Source organism: Opisthocomus hoazin, chromosome 2, assembly GCF_030867145.1.
Source record: "Opisthocomus hoazin isolate bOpiHoa1 chromosome 2, bOpiHoa1.hap1, whole genome shotgun sequence".
Classification (NCBI taxonomy): Eukaryota; Metazoa; Chordata; class Aves; order Opisthocomiformes; family Opisthocomidae; genus Opisthocomus; species Opisthocomus hoazin.
Window position 1 is genome coordinate 93,235,601 of NC_134415.1, and position 24,473 is coordinate 93,260,073.

Sequence of the window (24,473 nt, forward strand, 5' to 3'; positions counted from 1 at the left end):
CACGCTAATTCTGCTGAGAACTGTCCTGCTCTCCGAGGTCCATGGTAGGAAATGCCATCAGTGTGTTGGTGTAGCTCTGGGCAGAGAATGTTGACTCTGTCAGTTGTTAGCTAATCCCTTGGCTGAGTTGGCATTCATTGAACACAGCATTTTTAGGAATGTGGCCCAAGATGACCACACTTTTTTGTCATCTTTAGCTAGCCCCTCAGGCTGCTCTCAGGTTTTGAAATGCTTTGTCGTCTGATGTCTCATTGTCAGAACTGCATTTTTTTTATATTATCTGATCAGTTAGTTCAAACTTTATAGGTTTTTTTCTGAAGACTTACTAGTGTTTACTGTTTATATATATGTGTATACTGTTTATATATACATATATGCACATAGGTATGTTAATAGCTGATGGAAATAGACATAACTGAAGATGGAGTAAAGTGGTTTCAGGGGTAAAGATAGTGGTCCAGTTACATTCTGGTCACCCAGAATAGCGTACCTCTGCTCAATAAGAAAATGTTAATAGAGATAATACATTGAGGGCTGCTGCAAGGGGCAGATGCAAACTTGAGATGGAGCCAGTGCAGGAAAGAGTTAATGGTGTAATTGGTGTGCAGTCAAGCTGTACTCCACAAACCCTGCCAAAAGTCTTCCAGTGGAAGGAATGTCTACACTGAAGGAGCACAGCAGTAATGAAAGGAAGAAAAGAGGTTGTACAGGTGACTAGCCAGCACGGGACACAAATGCCTGCTGTCTGAACGGACAGGAATTTGCAGTAAATGTTAGTGTAGGATAACACTAAAGGTCACACACACTTTTCTGAAAGGGAGAACACTCTGTGCTCTCCTTTTTCTCTTTAAGGGAGTGAGTGAGAAGACTATCCAGGTCTCTTTTTGTCTCTCCATGCCAAAATAGAACCAGCAAATAAGCTTGTGCTACAGATTTTTTTTTCTTTGTTTTTGGCGAGGTCCAACTGTGATTTGCTAACCAGTGGGAGAAATTATAGCTCCTGGACTCCTGGAGAAAAGTGAAGCGTTAGAAATGGAGTAGATCTGGTATGTATTTGGAACTGGCCTAAGACTCTGCTGCTTTGCATTTTTTTCCTAGGTTATTCAGCATGGTGCTTCCTTCAAGACGTCTATGGGTTGTCTATAATTGACACCCAAAAAGGCCTTAAGAAGAACTATCCAAATAGTCTCTTCCGCTGTGTGTAACTGCCTGAGCCGCGTAACCATGGCTTATGGAAGCGTAAGTCATACACGCATAAGCATTCTCAGAAGGACGCGGAAACTCATGTATATTAATTAGTGTGTATACACATCAACAGCAGTGATGGAATTAACTGTCGTGTCAAGACCAGCTCTGAAAAAAAAAAAAAAACGGAGTGATTCCATCTTAAAATTAGTATGAGTGAGAGAGGAATTGAGTTGCGTGTTTTGACAATTTTCTCTTGCTGTGACAGACAAGCGTATTTTGACTGGCACTAATTTTAGCATATTAGTAGCAAATGTGAATTGCTTTGTGAAACGGAAATGCAATCAACTGCACCCATTACTGTAGTCTGTCATTCTAACTGAATTCATTCCTTGGAATTTGTTTATATAGTATTTTTGGCTGAAATAAAGAATGCATTCTTTTATTTTTGTAAGTATCATGGGGAGGCAGGCAAGTTAAATTATCAAGTTAAAAATACACTACTAAGAATCTTGAAAGTGACTATAAAATGATACAGCTAATTTTCATTTTTTTTTCCACTTTCATACACTGCCCAACTACTGTATTTTTAAACTCTGACAACTAAAAGGCCCAGTCAGGGACCTGAAACTCAAGCTGCCTCATTTTGAATACTTTTGACTCCATATAGTTCTTCTCCATCTCTGAATTTTGGCCCCAACATCAGCCACAGATAATCCCAGAAAATGCTCTTTGTTCCCCTCATCCCTTGAACATCTGTGCACAACCACACATTTTTTGGTAGAGAATATCTGAACTGTAGACAAACTACTTGGGACACTTTTATGGAGTTTGTGAAGATGTAAAATGTGAATTAGCTTCTTCGTCTTCTGCTGCTCTGCTTCTGAATCACTGGCTGGGATTCATCTGGCCTAAGTTAGGTTCCCCTCTTAGCTTGTGTGAGCATCTACTTATCCACCATTGGCTTCACTGACATTTCCTTACTGTCTATTAAGATACCTAAAATTAGATGCTAAAGGTCTCTAGGTACACAGATTGCCTCTATTGCACACCCATAGTGTAGGTACCTATATTTTTATGACCTTTGCATACCCTGCTTCTTAGACACTTAAATTCTACATGTAGTGTCTTTAAAACCCCAACATCCAGCTCTCCTGAAGCAGTCTTCTTCATTAGTGAGAAGATAATTAGTGATCCTATCTGTGTTTTTCCTGACACCAGTGGAGTGTAGAGAACAAGCATAGCTTGTCACAGTACACATTATTTAGTAGAAGGTGGCTGGTCAGGCAGATAGGGATTGGTGAGAGACAGCAGAGGGGCTTAGCTGATATCCACAACTAGAGCAGGCGAGAGGCTAGTGACAGTTTGAGAGGCTCTGAGGAGGTCATTATTTAGGCCTGGTTTGGGCAGAGCCTGGACTAGGGAGGCAAAATGAATGGGTGAGTTCTGGGGAGGCCTGAGATTACACCTGAAAGAAAAATGGAATGTTTGTACCAAGGCATGTGATCACAAGCAGTGGCATATAGAAGACACGGTTTAGGAGGAGACTATACTCCCAGACCCTGCTCCACTTTAGCTTCTTAGTCTTCACAGATAAGGTTGTTTAGACTGAACATGGACACTGTCAATAGCTCTGAACATGTAAAGAAGATTTCCCTTCTCTATCATGACATGCAACAACTGGTGTTCGTTGTCTTGTTTAGTGACTGTGTAGTGTATAACGAGGATATTCACTGGCAAACAGTTCATAACCTGTATGAGCTTGATAAGGGGGAGGGTGCAGTAAGCATTTAACTAGCTTCCATACACTTTCAAATTAGTTTGCACACTCAATTTTTTCAATCAGCTGGTTTCCCCAAGGTGCTGAGACAGCATATACTCTGTACCTCAATATACAAAATTTGTGTCCTGATGAACTGAATGGTTATGTGCTACTGTTTGTTTCACTGGCGTCTGTGCCAAGTTTGTGCAACCTGTCCAAGATGCAACTATTTGGTGCAGCCTGCCAAAACTGCTAAGATGGATTCTTCCTTAGTAACCATGTGCTGGATAACTCCTCTTTCTCTCCTAGACACCACACAACTGCTTTCCTTGCCTTTCCTGCTCTCCCCAGGTAGACAACAGACACAGCCCTCACAGATATGACATCTGGCTCCCATACACCCAAGCCTAGCTCATAGCTCTCATCTTTAACCCTTCTTTTATTTCTGCAGGATGCTGTGCCTAGCCTCCAACAAACTGAAAAAAGTCATAGAGGGAAGACCTTGAAAGAGGTGACCCTGAGGGGTAAGACATTTGAAACAGGCATTTGGTAGGAAGGATGTCCACGAGTGAGAGATGTTCCAAACAGCAAAGACTCTTCAGCAGCAGAAAAAAGGAGTCGGAGGACAGTTAGTCTTTTAGGAGCCAAGGTATACAGAAACACATCAGATCCGTGGGACCCGTCTTCATGACAGTAAGAGAAACAAGACTAGAAATGATAGCTCCTGTCTTCTCTTTTTTAGATGCCTTCCCATCCCCCCAGCTATTTCCTTTAGATCTGGAGGACACAACCAAGTTGTCGTTCCCTGTACTAGTCTCAGGGGGTGCCTGCTGGGAAATTCTGCTCTTCCAAACTGTAGGCAGAAAGGCTCTGTGACACTATTTAAGCTTTGTTCCTGACTTCTTTTCCAACAAGTGAAATGCACACAGTTGAGACCAGGGGTGTGGATGCCCATGCAGCGCCAGCAGGATAATGTTTTATCAGTAAGATGAAAAAAACCCAGGGACTGGATAACCCTGCTTTCTGATTTCCTGATGTAAAGCATCCCCCAGCTGGAAGACCCCAGTATCAGAAAGCTCTCTGTTAGTGACAGCCATTCTTGAATATCTGATTAGCTTTCCTATTCATCTTTACTGCCCTGTACAGGCTGGTCAACAGTGAAGGTCTTTAAAGCATTAATAAAGATGATTTTATTCTTTGCTTCCAGCTCTGTTTTCTCTCTCCACCCCAATGCTGAAAGCCCAGATGTGGACCTAGATCCTGACTCTGAAAGCAGAGAGCTCTTTTGAGTTGCTAGCCAGGATAATGAAGTGTGTCTGTTCCTCTCACTCCTCTTCTGCCTGCCCTTCTCCTTCTTTCGTACAACTTCTCTTTTTCTAGATAACTGGTCTCCTGATAGTGCATGACTTCAGGGTGTCAAGACTGCAGGCACATGACTATGTTACTGGCTAGTCCATGGTCTGAGGTTAAAGTATCTGAACAGGATGCAGGAAACTGTCCAGCATGACATGAGAATTTGTTGGGCATGAGAGATAGCAGTGTAAGAAGCTGAAAAATTTACAGATGGTGCCATGAGAAGTAGCAGTATTTCATAAGTGTTTGAGGAAAGGTTACATGAGAATGGCCCAACTTCCTAGATAGTTGAAAAGGAGTGTTGAGCTCTGGGGAAAAAGGGGAGGGACCTTGTTGTGCACAACCAACAGCACCTAGGTATATCAGTAATATCATTTAGGGCCAAAATTGCCCAGGTAACAGTAACGAAAATACTAAATTTGCATATGGATGTAGTAAAAGTGCAACCAAAAGTGAAAAAGTAATTAGATCAGGATTGTTTACTTTGTAGCAGACAGGATGGAGAAAGAAATTCAAGGGTAGGAAGAAGCAGGGTCAAGAACCAGGAAAAGGGATGATACAGTGTTCAAGAGATGTGATCATTGCTACATGCCTGTTCCCAAAACAGAGAGGGAAGTATAAGTAGTTGCATGTGGAGCTGAACAGTGATTCAGGGGAGATCTTATTGTGGCCTTTCAATAGTTAAAAGGGGCTTATAAGAAAAATGGGTACAATATTTTTGAAGGGCCTGTTGTGGTAGGACAAGGTGTAATGGTGTTACACTAATAGTAGATTCAGACCAGATATAAGGAAGAAATTCTTTACTAAGGAAGCCGAAACACAGGCACAGGTTGCCTAGAGACGTGGTAGATGCCCCATCCCTGGAAACATTCAAGGTCAGGTTGGACAGGGCTTTGAGCAACATGATCTAGTTCAAGACATCACTGTACGTTGCACAGATGTTGGACTAAATGACCTTTAAAGACCCCTTCTCACCCAAACAATTCTATGATTCTATTCTATGATTTTGGTGTGGATTCTGCCCAGGCTAATCTGGGCTGGTTCTTTGAGATCAAGATGCCAAACTGGAAGGGGCCTTTGCCACAGGAGCAGGTTGCCACTTGGAGGCAATATTCTCATTTTTTCTGGTCTGGAGACAGTGCACAAGACATGGTGCTTGGTCCTAGAAAACATGTTGGAAAAGGTGATGCTAGAGCTTCAAGCTGAACTTGTTCAAGTACCTCATGTGCAGCTTGTGAAGAGCTCTCTTCAGCAGCCTGTGGAGTTAGTGAACACTTGGACTTTGGCAGTGATTGGCAAAGGAATATAAGGATATGTAGAGGGAATACGATGAACATGAGAAGTGGGGTACTTCACAAAGAAGGTGAAAAAAATTATTCTTCTGCTGAAATCTGATTTTAGTATGCTTCTGAGGATACCAACATATCTCATCACAACTGCTGATACGTGTATCCTGGGCCTTTCTCCTGAGCTATGCCAGGAATTTAGGGGTCATTTGGGAAGATATAGCCAGTTATCACAGGGTCCCAGAAAGCCATTTCATCGTGCTGCTTCATATTCTACTTCATCTTATATTAAGAAAAGCCTACTTCCATGGTTTAGGCATGCTATTCTTTCCAAGACCAGCTGGAGAACACAGACTACATCATGGCTGAAAATAGCCCCACTGTCCACAGCTGATTTTTATCACATGAAATACAGGTGTTTAGCTGGGCTCCAGTCTCTGACTGTGCTTCAGGTGTCTAACCTCTGACAGATGGGTCCTAGTGTCTGAGTCCTGTTTAAAGATGAAATTTGAAGGCCTATGTTTAGCTTGTCGCTTAGATTGATTTAGGTGTTTTCATTGTCTATTGACGTTCAGACTGAAAACAAGGCTAACTGATGTCTGACTAACAGTTGTTTCCAATTGTGGTCTCTATACTACATTAGCTATGTCTGACTAAATAGACTGCATTGTTCAAAACCCAAAAAATGTTTCCTACTGTTTCTTAAGCAACTTAGGGTACTGGAAATGTCTCAATTTAAAAAAAGAAAGCACCAAACAAAGGGACTTGCTAATAGAGATTGCTGTTGCTGACGCTTCTCAGTTTTTGCTACCAGCAAGCATTCACTTTTTGGAATTTCACTTAAAGAAGAAAGACAAATATTTTATTCACACAGCTCATGATTTATATTTGGTGCCATAGGCATCTTTTCATTTCTCTGTAGGCCTCTAAAACACTTCAAAGAGAACTGCAGCTGTTAGCAGATGCTGTTCCCTGATCCAAGCAGAGGATAATTCTTCGACAGTATAGTCCTACAGGGAAGTTTGATAAAGCAGACTGTTAACATCATTCTGCAGGTCACATCTTCTGTCTTATTTTTAATCTTTTGTAAAATCTCACTTCGAATTCATAGGAATGTTTCTGACATCAAGCTGAGTTTCGGCTGATTTTCTGAAGCAGTCAACTTCAGCTCAAGAAGTGTGAGAGAAAGAGGCCACTTAGGATAGCAACTCAATCTTCCAAAGATCTCAACTACCCTCTGAAATATCTCCACTCTAACTAGAGAAGCAGCACCTGCAGTCCTAGACATCTCTGTTGTCTAAGGGTAGGCCTGCATTTATGTCCTGGTTCTAATCAGCAGTGTGTTTTTAAGGCAAGTGTCTCTACCATGCCTAGTTGCTGTGCTTCAGTTCATGAGCTGTGTCAGAGCATATGATCTGGATTTCGTTCTGATTATATCAAGCTGGAAGAAGTTCTCCAGAAATGCACAGAATGTGCACCAGTTGCTGATAGCTGCTTGATCCATGGGACTGGAGCAAACTGAAATACCCTCCCTAAAAAAAATGTAGTGTGGACATCAGGCCCTCTTGCATTAAATGTTTTGCTTTACAGATCTGCTTGTGCTGTGTTGCACAATCTGCTAGTATAGGCTAAGAGTGTGAGGAAGACACCCAGGAGAGTGTGCCAGGAAGGTGCCAAAGCCAGCAGGGCATATATGATTCAATAGACGCCTAAGGTTAAGTTTACTTTGAAGGGCAAATATTCTTTGCAGCGTGCTTGATCATTAGGCAGAGGTCCATGTCCCTCTTCCACTCTGTGAAGACAGCAGGCTGTGCAATGCCCAGACATTTTTCGTTTGAGTGTTCAAAGGGAAGGAGTTCTTGTGCTATCAATAGCTCCCCCAGTGCACTTGACAGGGGCAGGGGACGGCTTGCCTCCGTGGAGCTCTAGAATGGGGACTGACTTCACAGTTCTTTACCCTTTGCAGTGCCTTGTCTCCTTGACAAAAAACGAATACTTACCTCCCTCTGCTTCCTTCTTTTTTAGTGAAAGATCTTTTCCAGAAAATCTCTCCCAAATCCTTTATGTCTGGGGAGTGGAGGGGAATTAACATATTGTCTTCTTTCCTCTGAGCCAACGAAATTTCCTTAAGATCTTTCCTAGAGGAATCAACACAAGCTAGCAGAGCAGGGTACTTCAGGTGAACACTGAAAACCTTTGTTGGAGTGTTATAACTCTAAGGGGGAAATGGCAGGAAATATTTTGTATGTTTCAGTAAAAAGGAGTAATAAACCTTATGGTGAATTCAATGAAGCTGGATTTTAAAGCTGTGGATGGCATTCCTTATATGCATTTGGGGAAAAACAAAAATTAAGTATAGACATATGTTAATTGACCTTTATATGAATTCCAAAATTTTTACAGAGAGGCAGAATCCTTTGAACAAGGCTGAAGGTGAAATTGGGAATTTTATTGTCAATTGTAAATTTGGAAAAATAATTTGGCAATTTATTCTTTGAGTGTTAGGTTTACTTGAACAGGAATCTCTGGACACCAGGAATCACCTCACATTGCCTCTACTGTCTCCCTTGTGAAAGGGTAACTTACATACTAGAAGACAGAAGTAGAAGGAAAAAACACAGCGAGGTGAAGACATTGCCCAAACATTTGTTTTGAAACATATTACAGTTTAGTCTATTTCATTTAAATCTCAGAAGCTACTGCTCCCACAATAAAATAAAAAAAAATAAATTGACTTTGGCTAAAGACCACCACAGATCTGGCTGTTTTACCAAATGGTTTTCACCTAAATGTGTGAGATGAATCTTTGGCTTGTGAACAAGTTTTGAGCTTCTTAAACACCAGCTTGTTCAAGTGCTTCATGTCATGCCGTACTGACGATTTTAGTGTTTCCAGAGCAGACACCAGGAGAAACGGTGAGCCTGCTAGTTCAGTAACAGGTAAGGGCATATTGTCACAATGGTCACTTTTGTGGCCTCCATTTTTCACCTAGCAGGCCATGCAGTGATGACCTCTGATGTGTTTCAAATTTCTGCAGAATTCTTCTGAAACCTATCCTCCTTATTTATCAAAATTTCATCTAAATGTTCTAGGCTTTTCAGCAGAAGATTAGTCTCTCTCTTTTTCATGAATAAATGTGGAGGAGCCAAAAAACACTCTCTGACAGAATCCAGAATTTGAAAGGTGTCTGAAACATTTCAATCCACTTTCTAGCAATATGCTGACTACAGATAGCAGGGAAGAAAGCAGGGATTAGTTAGGGGAGAGGGAGCAAGAAATGGCACACTCTATCACTGGTACCTGCTTTTGGAGAGCGAGTGTACTGTCGGCTCCTTCGCACAGTGATCAAACAGTTCTGAACTAGAAAATATGGGTCTGTAATTTGAGTTTAAAGATGGAGCTCACACGATACCCTTGTTTATATCCAGACTAGCTCAATTTTCAATGTACCTGTTAAATAAAATGAACTCCTAAGAGTGCCTCCAGGCTAGGAGTTCAAAGCAATAGTGATTAGTAAAAACAGTGCAAGACTGTGGAGATATCACAGGTCTAAATTCCTTCCAGAATATTTTGGATTGAGAAACCCATTTTTCCTCCGCTGGTGATATCTCCAAGATACAAGAGTATATCCCAAATACAGAGGCAACTAATGTAATTTTCAAATGTTGCTGCTGTTTCCTATATGAGCTCCGGTCCCTAAGAATGGTAGAAAACTGTGAAAAATGTGTCATCAGGGAGCAGATAGCCTGAGATCTCCAGTTTTGTATGCTAGTAGTGATGTTCTGGTCATCACTATTTCAGGATTTTCACCCAACAATGCAGTTTTTCAATTTCGATATAAATCTAGAAAGACTGAGCTGGAAGAGTGGTTAGTAATAAGCATCACAGGAGCTTTGAACAGATACTCACACTCTATTCCACACTTCAGAGACAATCACTTAGACCTCAGAAGCAGTGGAAAGAAGGAAGCAAACTGCACATGGCTGACCTGTTGGAATTTAGCCTGAAAGGTTGTTTCACTGTGTGAGACTAAGGTCATGTCAGATACAAACGTACAGCAACTACAGACGACAGTGCAAGCCACACGTTAAATCAATGTTATTGCAACCACTAAAAACATTGCATCTTCCCATTCAAACAGGGGCACGTAGGACACATTAAAGAAAAACCCCCTCGGTCAGGGCTCTTGAAAAGGCAATGTTGTCATTCTCTTAAAAAACACGGTATGTAGAGTAGAACCCCATCAGTCCATTGGCCTTAGAAAGATGGTATGACCTCCATCACATTCACTTGCATGGTGAAGGTAGGTGCAAAGGTAGATTCATAATGCAGTTAGACCCATTGCATCTACAAAGATTGCATCTACGAAGATGAAATCCACAAAGTGCCATTAAGAACAAAGCTGCTGCCTCTGATTCAAGATATCTCTAAAGAGCATACTACCAAAATCTGGAAGAGGGAAAAGGAAGCACCACAATACACCTTGATTTTACTTTTCCCTGTGAATCTGGTATTGTCAACATCAGACACTGGCCTGAACTAGATGGTCCTTTCTGTCTAACCAAATACTGACAAATGCTCCTCAGTCCCCAGGAAAATGTCCATATGGGGGCTGAATATCACTTCATTTACCTGATCATTTTCCGCTCAATGAGAAGTAGTGGACTGCACTAAGAGAAACGTTCGGTTTGGGGCTAAAATCCGGATTTTGTTGTAATTGGCAGAGTATCAGTTTAATAACACTTTACCTCAGGTAAAAAAACTGTACCTGTTTGGAGCATTGTATTATTCATCTGGTTTTGGTTTTAGTATTCTGAAAATGTTCTGAAGCAACTGTGTTTTCTTGGCAAGGTGACTTGGTTGATTTGAACAAATTACTGCAGCAGTGAGGGTTCAGCCTTGCTAAACATCCTGCCCAGAAGAATGTGTGGAGACACTTATGGACTCACCCTTGCTCTTGACAGTCTGAGCCTCCCGTCACAGTGTGCTTGGGAAAGGGAAGAAGGGACATCAAACACTTCAGTATAGGTCACATTTTGCCAGTAGTTTATTTATTGCACTTCACTGGCTGGAATTCTCCATTTTTTAAATAACCTTTCCTGCTAATGCTAGTTCTGTATCTTTCAGTGCTATGGAAATTGTGTATTCTTTTCGAAAAAGTGGAAAACCTCCTCCAGTTTCCAAGCTTGCTGTAGGCACTTAGGTCAGCTCTGCCAGGACAGAGTACATATGTCTGCATATTACTAGAAGTGTTTCTCAGTGGTGCGTGAATGTATTCTTGGGCACTGTGTAGTTTTTTTCACATGCAGCTGGCTGTGGAAGAGTACGCTGGGGCTGGGCTCCCACAGGGAGGCATATAAGGCTGGAGTGTCTTCAGCTCCTCAGCAGCCGTGGCCAGTCCTTTTGAAAGAATATAACTTAGTTCAAATGACCTCTTTTCATGCCCCCTTTTTACTCACCCACAAGAACCTAGGTGATATGTCAATGGCACAAAGCAACCCTTATGCTTCTCATGCAGATTTTATCCAGGGAAACACAGCAGGGAGCAGAGCATCACACATTTGCTACATGAGTCTTAAAATGACGGATTTTCTTTAAGGAAATCAAATTACACCCAAAGCTCACTAAACTGCTAATCAGGCTTTTCCTTTGTAAGAAATCTTTCCATCGTTAAACCAAATGAACGAGAAAGGTGAAAACCACAACCACTGTTGTTTGTTCTGTGCTGAAGAAGAGAAACTAACCTCTCCGCGAAGAAATCCCATCACAAGTACGCCTTTGAGTCTCTTGACTAAATTGAAAGCACTTTAAGCTATTTACAAAGCAGGAGATTCCTCTCGTTTATCTGTGGTGTACCTCCCTGGTGCGTTCTGTCTAAGCATGAATGCGTCTGTTCACTTCATTTCTAGCCTACATCCACTGCAGTCCCAGCAGAGTGGCTGGAAGAACTATTATGAGCAGCCAAGTCTGGAACTGTTTGGATTTATTGTCTTTTCTGGGCACATGGATGTTGGTGTCCAATAGATGGATTATGGCTCATTTCTTTAATTTGCTCCGGGTTGTGCAGACTCTGGGAGGATTCAGCTGGAGCTATTTTTCGCTTGCCTGCTCTCTTCAGTAGTCCTTGATTTCTCAGGCCATCAGACCCTGGGTCCTGTTCAAGCTCAGCTACGTGCAAGACCTGATGTGGGCAGCTGAGATGATTTGAGAGGGTGAGGAAGCAGTGTGGCTGCAGAGGAATGCCCAGAGCACCTGACCTCTTCCTGGCTGGTGATTTTAGTGTGCCCAGCAGTGCGGTGCAGAGATCTGAAGCCAGCTTATTGGCCCAGTGGATAATGAGGCCCTCAGTAGGTTGTGACAGCCAGCTCTTTCTCTGTGCCATTGGCCACTTCATGGAGCTAGAGTGAGAGCACAACTTATGAAAATACATTCTGAAGCACTCTTCAACATTTGGAATCCACAAATTAAAACTTGAATAAATGTATTGACTCCAGTGTACATGTCATTTGTATACAAATACGAGTAAAATATTGTGCCTGTGTACTGGATGAATTACACACACCCTGTGAACCCTAGCTCTCTTGACATCATGCTAATCATGTGTTAGGGCTTGATCAAGTTATAATTTGGCTGTTTTTTAAATACTTGTCTTTGAATCTTCAGATCTCTTGTGCCTGATATATTTCCCATTAGTGTTCTAGACAATGGAAGTTTACAGGACTAAACACCTGTAAACTAAAGGAACCAGGCATGGAAAATTCAAATATTAAATAAAAATAAATTTTAAATTGTGCAGAACACAGTTTAATTCATGCTTTCTTGAATGAACAATACATACAACAGAACTGGGAGCAAAAACAAAAGCATGTGACATAGTATAAGCATTGGCTTCTTCTTGTGAATTATCTAAGCAAGATGCAAAGATATTGCAAAGACCAATTCAAGAGCAGCTCATGAACCAAAAATGTGACAAAATAAAATGAACACCTGTATATTATAAATTATCTGTTCAGTTTCTCTCAGCCAGAATCAAAATGAACTTTAAAAAAATTAAAATTAATCAAAGACTGCAGAGCAAAACTGGATACAAAGCCATCCAAACATGACTTTTAGTTACTGCTTCACAGATTTCTTTCTAGTAAACATGTGACTTAGATTTTAAAAGCACTCAGGATTTCTCTTTTGGGACTAAATTTGATTACCCAGGGTGGCAACACTTTTACAAAAACATAGGCTGTTGGCTTACAGAGAGTTAAATCACATGTAACATAGTAACTACAGTGATTTGACCTGATTTTCGTCTTTACTAAGTTGGAATTATGATTTCAAACAGGGAAAAGAAACACTTCAGACTTCACTTCCGTGTGTGAAAGCAGGGTTATTTTCCAGCTCAGTTCGTGTGGAAGCAAACAATATTACCCCAGCTTCCATCCAGCTAAATCTCTCATTCCTTGATCAGCACGGGATTTTACAAGGGTGTTTTTGAGTTCCCTGAGTGAAATGCCATATTTTAGTCAACCAGAGGAAGAAGGAGAGCACTATTCATCCTGAAGAAAGCTACACGAGTGTGTGTTGGGTGGTGTTGCCCAGTGGGTTCACCAAGTTCCTGGTTTGTTCAATGGTGCACAGACTGTGCTGTAGTCCTGTCATGTGGGGTTCGTTGCCCACAGAAAAAGGTTTACTCTACAGAAGAATCTTAGGGGTATTCAGGGTTTCTGGACATCTGAAATCTCAGATAGATGTTCAGGCTCTGCTCAGGGGGAAAAAAAAAATATTCCAGGCAAAAAAAGCAAGCCTACTGTAGCAATCTTGGTTCTGCTGAGGGTCCATTCCACCTCACTGATTATGCAGGACTGTGCAGCAGAACAGTGTATGCAGTGGCAGATCCAACAGCTTTTAGCTGGTGAAGGCTACTGTGCAAGCGCAGTGCATTTCCCTTTGTGATGTGTTGTGGAGCTGGGCTTTGTGCTGGTGTGGGCACTGTCCATGGGGGGAACTATTCAGAAGAGAAATAAGACTCAGATTTTTCCAAGTCTTATAAAACTCCAGTGGAGAAGGACCCTACTGTTCCCCAAGGTAAGAACCACCTGTGAGCATATGAGATCTTTATCCAGACTACCCGTCTCCTTTAGTGTTTATAACTGGACTCGGCACTTGTGCAATGATACGTGATTGTTCACTGTTCCTCATGTGCAATGACACAGACTTGCTCCGTGTTCCTGACATTCATTAGGTACAACTCACTATGCTGAAAGAGTAGTCTGGGCTGGCCAACTCTTCATGATTATTTCTGTTCCATGATCTCATCAGACCTCTGGGGTTTGAACAGCTCTATATGCTATTGCATCCCAGCATAACCAAGAAGGAGTGGCTTGGCTTTTTTTCAAAAATGGAAAAGTATGATTACATTTAATGTAAACATGTAAAAATATATGCACATATGTCCCTCCTAATCATCAGAGGAGGTGCTCCTGCAGATAGACTTCATCTATACTCTTTATCTTCTGTGGGGGGAGTCCAGGGATATTATCTAGACTGCAGTAATGTTTCATGACTATTTCTTCTGTAGCCCGTATAAGATTGCTGGGACCTGGGCTGATTTGGGATGGGTGTTCAAATATTAATTAGTAAAGCCAAAATCTTACCAACCGTTATTGTTTGTTCCAAGTTTCAACAACAAAAAGTTAATGGGATCAACTGATTTCAATTGATTTCAAGTTTTGGCCACTTCTAGAAAACGGAGCAGAAACTATGGTTTGGAATATGGTCTAATAATAATAAAAAAAAGTTAGATTTACAGTGATGAATAGTCAAATCCAACTTCTGTCCTTGAATATCAGAATTTCCATCTGGAAACTATATCTTTTAACTCCTAGGAATGTCTTTTTGTAGTATGGCCTTAAAGTGATGTGCGCTGTCTTCTGTGCACTGCTATAGAGATACCAATGTATTAAAACCCAGCAGGGTGACTTCAAGCATACTTGTGATGCCACTGGAATCTGTAGTTCATCTTTGTGGGTTATTCTTAAATGGGCTTTTAAAGATAACTGACAAAGTGTTTTACAAAACTACACATTTAAATCATGTCATTCAGGGGTGTGTGTAGAGAATATATGGAGGTACACACGCACGTCGTAGCAGCAAGAGATCACTGTAGTAGCAGTAGCAGCAGCAGTAAGTTGGCACTCGGCAGCTAACAGGAAAGTCAACTAAGTCAGGAATTAGGTCCAGAATGCAAACACAGAAAGAATTTCACATACTGTGCCACCAGCATGCAAGTTTCCAGAAGCTCTTCCAACCCCATACTATCCTTCCTCTCTGCTTTCTCAGCCTCCATCCTTCTTTCTGTGCTGATATTCAGAGGGAACTTTGCCATTTCTTTTCACCATACCATTTATTAAAAATGAAAAAAATGAACAGAAAAAATATATTAAAAATCAGCAGGAATAAATCCCATATGCCTCGTTGCCTACTACAGTACAAAATGTACTCCTGTACGTATAGTACAACACTGCATTAAACCAGAAGGAAAGCTCTTGTATAACCTTGGTGTAACAAAACTATCTGTATATTAAAAACAAGCCCTTATTTATTAAGACCCCCAAATCCCAACATCCATTTAAAAACTGGGCCTCTTTCAAAGTCTCTGAGTCATCATGAAAAACATGATTCATTCAGTAACTCCAGCTCACCGCGGCTCTCTCAGGAGTCAGAACAGATTCAGTTTCAAGCTTCCTCTGGCAATCTGAAAACCAGTATCTGGCTACCAATCTCTGTTTCTAATCTTAAAGAGAATTGCATCCTATTGCTGGTTCTGCATTCCTATTCTAAAAATGAACCTTGCTCTTTCCTCTAAGTAATTTGGAGTTTAATCTTCTTAAATGCCTTTTAAGGAGCCATGAAATTCTATTTTCCACGTCAGATATAGCTATTTTGAGGAGTTGCCTTTCCAGAAGAGGGAATTTCACAAATATTAGTCCTTTCATAGAGCTAGGAACTGGTGTTGTCCAGCTGTGATCTCCTGGCCCCAGCCTGAAAACAGGCTGTTATATAAAACCTCTGTTAACCAGAGACTGAAAAGATGCTTGCATCATAGAACACGTTTGTTCCAGGAATACTCACCAAACGCAGGCGTCTAATGAATTTCTTTTTGTTAGCATTAGGGCAGCTCCATTGATTACCCTCTTGTGTCTGTTCGGAAGGAGCAAACAAAGCAAAAGTGCTGTGACCGGCATTGCGCTCTGTGCTTGAATGCACATATGGAAGTATTTACAAGCCAGTAGTACAGTGAGGATTCATGCCTTTCCAGCTTAAGCAATGCTTTCTGATGACTGCTTGCTCAGGAACCCTGGCCACCATTCAGCTGTATACATTTATTTATTCCGATACTTAGCGGCAGCACTCCGTACCTTTTGCATTCAGTAATACATGAGGGGATTTTTATCATTTTTTCTTATTGCTTTCCATTTTATGATGCACTGTATGTTGCTCTTAAAAAAATGCGTGAAGTCCCCTTGAGATGCACCCAAAGAAAGCATGTGACTTGTTCCCCAAATCATCATGTGAGGTATTCTGCTTTAAGCATCAGAGAAAAGGCTCCAAACTCCTGCTCCTTTTCTTTTGGGAACTTTCCGGATAATTTGCCCTTTTAAAAGTGAAATACAATTACAAATCGTCCAGACAGTTTACTGAGAACACTCATTTCACACAGGTTATTAAAAAATGACTTACAGACTCTACAAATAAAAGCTGAATATATTGAGCTTTATATTCAATCCTGACAGTTTGATTCACAATGAATTTGTTTGCTTTTCCCTACATGTAATTTTGTGAGGGTTATTTTGGTCAGTACAAGGAGATGCATGCATTCTTCTTTTTACTGTGACCCTCCTGAATTATGCTGAATTGTTTAGGATCTGATCTTGCTTTATTTACGAAAATAAATTCTTGACATATCATACCATGCATCTGATTTTTTATTTCCTTTTTTAGATAGTCACCCTAAGCACTAGTTTACAGTCTGTGGCCTGAAAGCCTTGGGAATGCCTGCACTGTTTTTAGGAGGTCTGAAAAAGCATAACTAAGCTGGTGTTTGAGAGGCTTAAATTTTCTGAGCTGGGATCTGCCCCTTTATTAAAAATGTTTAAGGTCGAAAATTTGAAAAAAATGGATTGTAGTCACTCCTCTACAGTAAATCACATGAATTGGTTCCCATGCTTTCATTGTGGAACTAGGCAAATGGTGAATTAAGTGTGTTTGTTCACATGTTGATGAGGCTATTTGTGGGAATAACGGTGCTGTCTAGAGTTATGTCTTAAGAGAAAACTGTCACTGGAATACTCATAGAAAAATGAACAGCAGTACACAAAGAGAATGAAACTCAATAAGTCTGGTTAATTTTCGAAGTGTCAGTAAATGTGCTTCCTACTGTGGGAGAGCCTGAATAGAAAATTGATTTTAGAAGCATCTTAGAAATGAGATTTCCCTAAATAATTACTTCTTTGAAATTAAGTACTTTTCTAACAAATCAGAACTGAGAAGAAAAAACAAAAGACCTTAAAACTTCCTGGTATATGTCTCAGAGAGGTCTGTTTTCTGTATTACCACTATGTTAATTGTTTCTGAATTCCTTCAATGAGTACTTAGTTCTTCGCTAAGTTGGTAGATTGATTCTGTGTACTTGTGAAATGAAACAATCCCAAGGGATAACAGCAAAATTTAAAGTAACAGAATGGGATTTTTAAGCTTTAAGTATTTTGCTTAACCCACTTGGCTTCAACCAGTAACATTAGAACAAGGACTTTTTTACTGAAGATCAGTCAACCTTGACCTCCTTTGGAGACGTGAAAATTGCTATACTGGAGAGATAAAATTATGCATATGTACACACGCAGGCACATAGACATATATTCAAGAAAGAAAATCAGGCATTTTTAAATTAAGAAAATATTCAATAAGTTATGACACAACGTTTCAAAGAAAAGAAAGCAAGAACTGATGTTGTGACCCTGTGGAAGTGTGTCACTTATTTCTATAGAAAGAATATCATTCTACATTTTCTTGAAGGCTACTTAAGTCTAAATGTAATACAACGGTTGTATCTTCTCACAGGGCTGGCCGCTACTTGATATGATTTATCACGTCACCTAGGATGAGTGTAAAGATAAAAACTATAACTTACTGATACAACTAAAGGAAAATATCTGTGTATTTGAGAAATACATCATTATCAAATGACTACTCCAAAATACTCCAGCTTGAACCACCTTAGTACACAGATATCTGCAGGAAGTATATATTGCTACTTTGTCACTACCTAAAGGATGAGAGATTTGATCTTGAGAAATGAGTAAAGGTGCTGCCGCTCATCTTTGAAATACGCACCTTCACTATGCTGGAAGAGTGTTGTGCACCAGTGCTAATCACTCGGACTCCAGCTGCAGTGCATCCATCTGCTCAATGATGACACACTCACAAAGCTTCATAACATCAGCAGGATTGCTTGCACAAGGCTGTTTTAACCCAGTAATGAACTGGTAATCTGGAAGTATCAAAATAATAGGCCTAAAGGACTCCACTGTCTGAAAATAAAATGATACATTGTTTTTTAAAGCAGCTCAGTAAGGTCCAAACTTAGGCCCATTGCTGAGCTATCCTCTTAAGGGATCAGCAAAGTGAGGAAACCTGACGTGAAGTTAAGGTTTGACTGAAATAAGAGTTTGTTACTCGTGGATTTCATCCTCTGTGTTGTGTGAAATAGCCTCATGCTAGGCTGAAAGCCAAAACAGTTGCTTGTTTAAATTCCTTGCCGGCTAGAGCACCCCAGGACTGGCTCTCTGGCAGTCCTCAGGCTGCGATCCAAGAGTAAAGGAAATGAGTCCTTAAGCACACAGTCTGAGATGTCCTCACCTGAAGGGTTTGCCTCTGCCTCCTCCAGCTATGCCGCTCACCCTTGCCAAGGATGACAGCAGCCAGCAGCAACGACCCTGGCTCCCTCCCAGAGGGATGCAGGGGCTGGTGAGGTCGGTGGCCTGAGCACCAGGTGCCTCTGTGGGCAGCGAGTTTCTTGTGCATTAAGGGTTTTGGGAAGTTCAGAGTGTGTCTGGATGTGCTCTTGATGAGGTGGTGAGGATGCAAAGCAGATCTTTTGAGCTGTGTCCACTGTACCAGGGATAAAGCAATGTCCTAATCATGGACAACAGTGAAAATCCCACTGATTTTCCTGAAACTAGGATTTCACTAGAAATCCATAGAAAAGAATTTGCTGGAGACCCATCTCCAGACAGTTCGGGGACCAGAATACTTCAATAAACAGAAACTTTTCATATTAGCATACCATTCACTAAACCAAAATCCGGGGCCTCTGTTCTTTTCTGTGTGACCCACTATCACGGGATTCTTTAGATCATTTCAGACCAGAGACCTGCAAGTTTCACCATGTACTGATTCACCTACATAGAAATTGGTTGATGTTTCTGGAGGGTGGTTTTCTCTAATTTTTTTTATAGTGGCATGAGTATTGTCTCAGATTAGTGGACTCTGTGTAAAACACTACTTCATGGCATGTATGTGAGGTTTTGGCTATAAGAAAATTAAAAATAAATGCAGCTGGGTTTCTTAATACTGAGGTTGTAGGATCCTCCCATACTAGATACCAAACAATACTGATAGACAACTCTGGCCACTCCCTACTGATTTAAATACATAATTGCAAAACGTGTGTGCAAATTGTGTCCAAGTTGCACTACCAAGAAACATTTGGATGCCCCTCTTACTTTTTTTTTCATATTTTTAAAGATGACATAATTTCTTCTTTGTTTCCATTATGTATCTGTGAAAATGAAACAAAACAAGCTTACAACCTGCTGTCTACTTCCCTGTCTGACAGCTGCGTTTGGATACAAACAGGCATTCATTCTTCACTGCCAGGAGTGCCGGCTTCTTCTAACTGCTCTTCAGCAGCAGCTCTGAACAACCACCTCCTGGTCCTGTTTGTATGATGCTAACTGTCCCCTCTGTGAGCTGATTCAGTGACTCTGCATACTGCTTTCTCATGCAGCATTGAGAAAAATATCCCCTTCAAGCAGTAAAGAAAAGGTGCAGATGGATGCTGTTTGCTACCTCCTTTCAAAAGCTGCTAATTAATATATTTGTATCTACTTCTTCGCCTTCACGTTCAGCCTGCCACCCACCTCCTTGGGTCAGGGAGTGTGAGATGGGAACTACACGTGCTGTCTTGCAGATCTGCTGGTGTAACAGGACCTCTTGCTCAGGGCCACTGAGCAGTATCTGTAATGGAAATGTTAAATAAGCCTATGCACCTAATTTTCTCCAAATAAGAACAGCTTGTTTCTTTCAAGCTCATGCCCATTGACTGCTATGAGACCAGAGTACTCATCACCCTGAAAGCTATGCCTGTTAGCTGTAACAACGGGGTATTTCTTGCTTTTTAAAAGTACACAAGGTTACAGCTCATCAACATAGCATCAATAAAAATGCATGAAATGCGACAACACTGTGAGGATAGTTTTCCTCTTAGTTTGTGAAGGAGCACTAATTAGAGAGGATTTTCAGACATGAGAATGGGAAGCGTTTGCTTTGTGAAACAAAGATCCTCAGGATCAAAGCTGAGTCATAACATCTCTGTGGCCCTGAAATTTGTTTTTCTTAATGGAAAGAGCGTAATATGGTTCAGAGCAGGAATCTTGTTGAACTCCCTACACTTGAGGCTGGCAAACAGCAAACATGAGGACTTAAGCAAGCCACAGTGAAAGCTTAAAATGATACCATGGCTGTGGAATCTGAGAGTCTTATAATTTCCAGTTCAAAGTCTCCTCTTTGGAAGAAGAGAACTTGCAGTAATGAATGAAGACACATTTTGTCATAAATGTACAAGGGAGCCTTTGCAAGGATCCGGTGAAACCTGAAGCAGCTGTAAGGGAAATCAGCTTACAGAGGCTACAGAGCACCTTTTGAGCACAGTGCCATCCCTGTGAGAGGGCCACATCCTAGTGCCATCATGACGAGCAGCTCCCCAAGCCACTCGTACTTCCCTGGTGAGGTGAATGGAACCATTCACTGAGCAAAAAGCTGATTGGCACAAGAAAGCTGGTGGAAGGACTGAAATTTCATAGCAACAGGACTGAGCGCTCTATTTTTGGGAATGTACGTGGTATGTGTGACCCTTGTGTTGTCCATTAGGAGTACATTTCACTCCTTCATGGGTGAAGAGTAATCCAGACATACTCATGACTCATTGCAGGCAAGAGCAAAATAAAAAATTGCAGATTAAACTGATAATTATGAATCATCCAGTGATTTTAACACTCAGATATTTTAAAATATTCAGCCAGACTATTCATTTTTACTTAATCTCAAAACTTCATGGCTAGCGTAGCTGAGATGCTCATAAGCAGTGAAAAGCAGTCTTACAAAATAAGATTTGCAAAAAGCAGTCTTACAAAATAAGATTTGCAAAGTGAAAAATATTTTTATAGCCAAGGACAAGATTTTTTCCATTATCAGAAATAATCAGATCAGTGGAGAGGCTTTGAGACTTGCATATTCTATAGAGCAGAACATGCCATGTACTAAGTGCTTGTGTACGGACATGTTATGGAGGGGTGCTTTTCCGGCTAGCATTCTAAGTAGGAGTATTGGCTTCCCTCTCTGAGTAGTCAGGTCTCTGTTCATCAGTGTTTGACTCTTCAAGGTATCATGTGTCGCCCCATAGGTTTCAGATAATAACTCGGCACCAGACTGGGAGGTCTGATTTCTCTCAGTTTAATGTGTAAGGAAACAACACATCCTTATCCTGAATGTTCCTCCTTAATCCTTGGTAAACTGAGGTTTCCCAAATAGTCCCAGCTTACATTCATCACAGCCAGGAGAGAGATGTCCTCAAGTTCAACATATTCCCCTGCTCTGCTGGCACTGCATCTGTACTGTAATCACAAAGGAAATTCTGGAGTTAAACAGCAAATATTTATGCTGTTGTAAGAGGAGGATCTGGTGACAGAAAAGGCTCGAGGCTACTGTGTCTGTCTGATGTCAGCCAAGTGGCTGCAGACAGACAGGAGTTCTCGTCCCATCTGCACTCTAGGTCCCAGCCTACAGGCTGGTGGGGCAGAGCTGCACAAAGATGGTGCATTTGGATTCACTACAACAGATCTAGATAAAAACAAGCATGATTCATGATAACTTGATAGCAAAGCTATAGCTCACATATAAAATACTGAGTACTGCACCATGGCCTCCTCACACCCACTGCTGCATCATCAGGGTTTGCATCGGAGTTGCAGGGGCCAGGTGGGGAGCTGGACCAAGGACCAGGAGGGACAGGATTCCTACCAGGGACTGTTGCAACTCTGCAGGGTCTCTGGCATTCACTCGGCTATCAGGGAAGGTCCATGGACTTTGAGACCCTCAGGGAGGGTGCCGCAGCAGAGTCCCAAGCTCCTACAGGTAGATGTGAAATATTTAGAGAGGAAATGCTGCCTCCTGTTCTGGCAAGGCTGGGGCAAGGGTGTCCTGTTGCAAAGTGGTGAGTGTCCCTGGTAACTCTGAAAAGCTGAGCTAAGTGGAGGGTAAAACACAAAATTCCAGATAATTCTGACTTCTACTTTCTTTCTAAAATTTTTGGGAAAAATACTGACTAGTTCTCCAAGTTTTTGACTGTACCCAAAACAAATCTGCTCTAAGAAAACTAACTGAGATTTTGAACACAAAAACAGCCCCTTGAATTTAAGGACACTTGCAAAACCACCAACTGGTACCTTTATAGTCAAATTCTAAGCCAGACCCATTGACGATGTTTATCCAGAAGAATGAAAGAAAGAGATGCACCTAAAGTTATACAAAATAAAGAAGAAAAAAGAAGAAAAAAGTTTTGTTGTGTTGTCTTTTGAATTTAGTCTTTCTGTTTGGCTTCTGTCAAACTGTATTAACCAAGTAAATCTTCATATAAGTACTATATGGGTAGAAAAGAAGTACAAAAGTTTGTTATTGTATGCTCACTTAAAATAGCCTAAATACCTTACAGCAGGGAATAATACTAAGAGCCCCAAAGATCTCAGGTGTTAAGAAATTTGTTGCATTTGGGTGGGTGGGTTCCTGCTGGATCAGACCTGTTGAATACTAAACTCCAAATACAGCTAAGGAAAAAAGAAAATGAAGGGAAGCTACTTTTCAGAGTATAATCTATGCTCTGATGCATATGAATTATTGGAACAATTAGAAGAAAATAATAACTAGTGCAGAGGAGCAGTGAGACCACAAATGGGTACACAGACGACCTTTACAAAGGCTCGGTGCAAAGTCCGACCTTCCCACATTTAGCCAGTCCTGTGGAACTCTGTCTGGGGTGGATGGGACTCCAGACTGCCGTTCTACCATTCTACTTAACAAAATCACCCATTTAATGGGAAGATATATTTTGTCAAGCTTTAACCTTGTGTTTCCACTGAAAGAGTAACAGAGCTTGGCATACAGAAGGAAGAGTACTCCACAGTACACGAGCAGTGTCAGAAAAGGCCTACATATTTTCATAGTCTTAAGTCTTGCTAAATATCTTCTTCCAAAAATTTGTGAAAGCCCTGTCTGTCTTGGTGTAACTAATAGATCACCTGAAGCTCAAAAACCTTTCCAAACAAATTAATATTTCCACTTTAAATTTAAAAGTACTGCTCTTAATGAAACTCAACACAAATATCAGTGGAGTTAAAGAAACAGCAATTTAAAAAAAAAAACACATTTTACCATCTCTAAGTGATTAATTAACTCTAATCAGTAGAATGATTTCCAACAAACAGTACAGGAAAAAGTAGAGAGAAATTTTTTTCTGAAATGTTTGATTTCATTTTGCAAGGCAATAAAATTCCAAATTTAAGAAATTATTATTAAAAAAACACTTAAAGTTCCAAAATATAGGACAATATTTACATCAAGACAAAATAAATGGTTCTAACCCCAAATGGAGCTGATTCTTATCTTGCCGTCTGCCACCCAGGGGAGCAATGTGGCTCCGGAGTTGCACGCTGTCCTAGTGAGTACATGGGGATGAACTTGAGGGAAAGGAGGGAATGATCAGCTTTGGTACCGGGCCTGAGGCCTGAAGGTAGAAACATGAGTGGCCATATCTGATTATGACAAAGATTAGATTTTTTAATGTCACAGATTTCATCACAGAGAACATCACATTAACTTTTTTTTTGTGGGACTGCCTTTACTCACCTTCTGCACCCCCAAAACTAGCTCAGAACGGCATCTCTGTTCACTTGAGCTACCCACAAGTTCAGAAAAGTAATAAACCAGGTGCTTCCTACCCCATTCTCTAGCTACTGGTTACCCAAACTTACAGCCCATATTTTTCCTCTCAACTGTTTTCCTTCTGACTTAACCCATGTGGTACTTCATGGGAACTGCATTGCCAAGCTCCCTCTTTGGTGACAAAGCCCAAGTAGGGACCAATGCCCAAGGAGAATACTGCATCTCCTTGCAACGTGTGTATGTACATAGAGCAGTAGGATGCATCAGAGCTATGTTTACCTGGAGGTATAGTGGGAAAAAAGCATTCAAATGGATTGAACTGTACTCAAAGCAAGCCACCAGCACACACGAAGAACTCTGAAGTGTTTTATTACTGTGAAAAGATGAAGCAAAATATTTTGGATTAAAGGTATTTAGAGCTTTTGTTCTGTGAAAAGTTTAAATATTTAGACTTTCGGTCTCAGTTTAAAAAATGAAATGTTGAAATAATGCCTGACACCACTATTTTACCAGCTGAGTACAACAAAATGAAAACGTTAGGCTTTTTTCCACTTTTTCTTTTTATTTTTCTCTTGTTAACCTTTAGAAAAGTTGGAGTGGCAAAGTGAAAAATGAATGAG

General features: G+C 40.9%; 1 long non-coding RNA gene across 1 annotated transcript in view; it reads left to right on the forward strand.

Moving 5' to 3' along the window:
• The window catches only part of LOC142358795 (uncharacterized), a 72,285-nt gene that overhangs the window by 5,234 nt on the left and 42,578 nt on the right, over positions 1–24,473 (forward strand). The window contains exon 2 of the long non-coding RNA XR_012761854.1: positions 1,099–1,239. This is a non-coding gene — a long non-coding RNA (uncharacterized LOC142358795). The remainder of the gene's footprint in view (positions 1–1,098; positions 1,240–24,473) is intronic.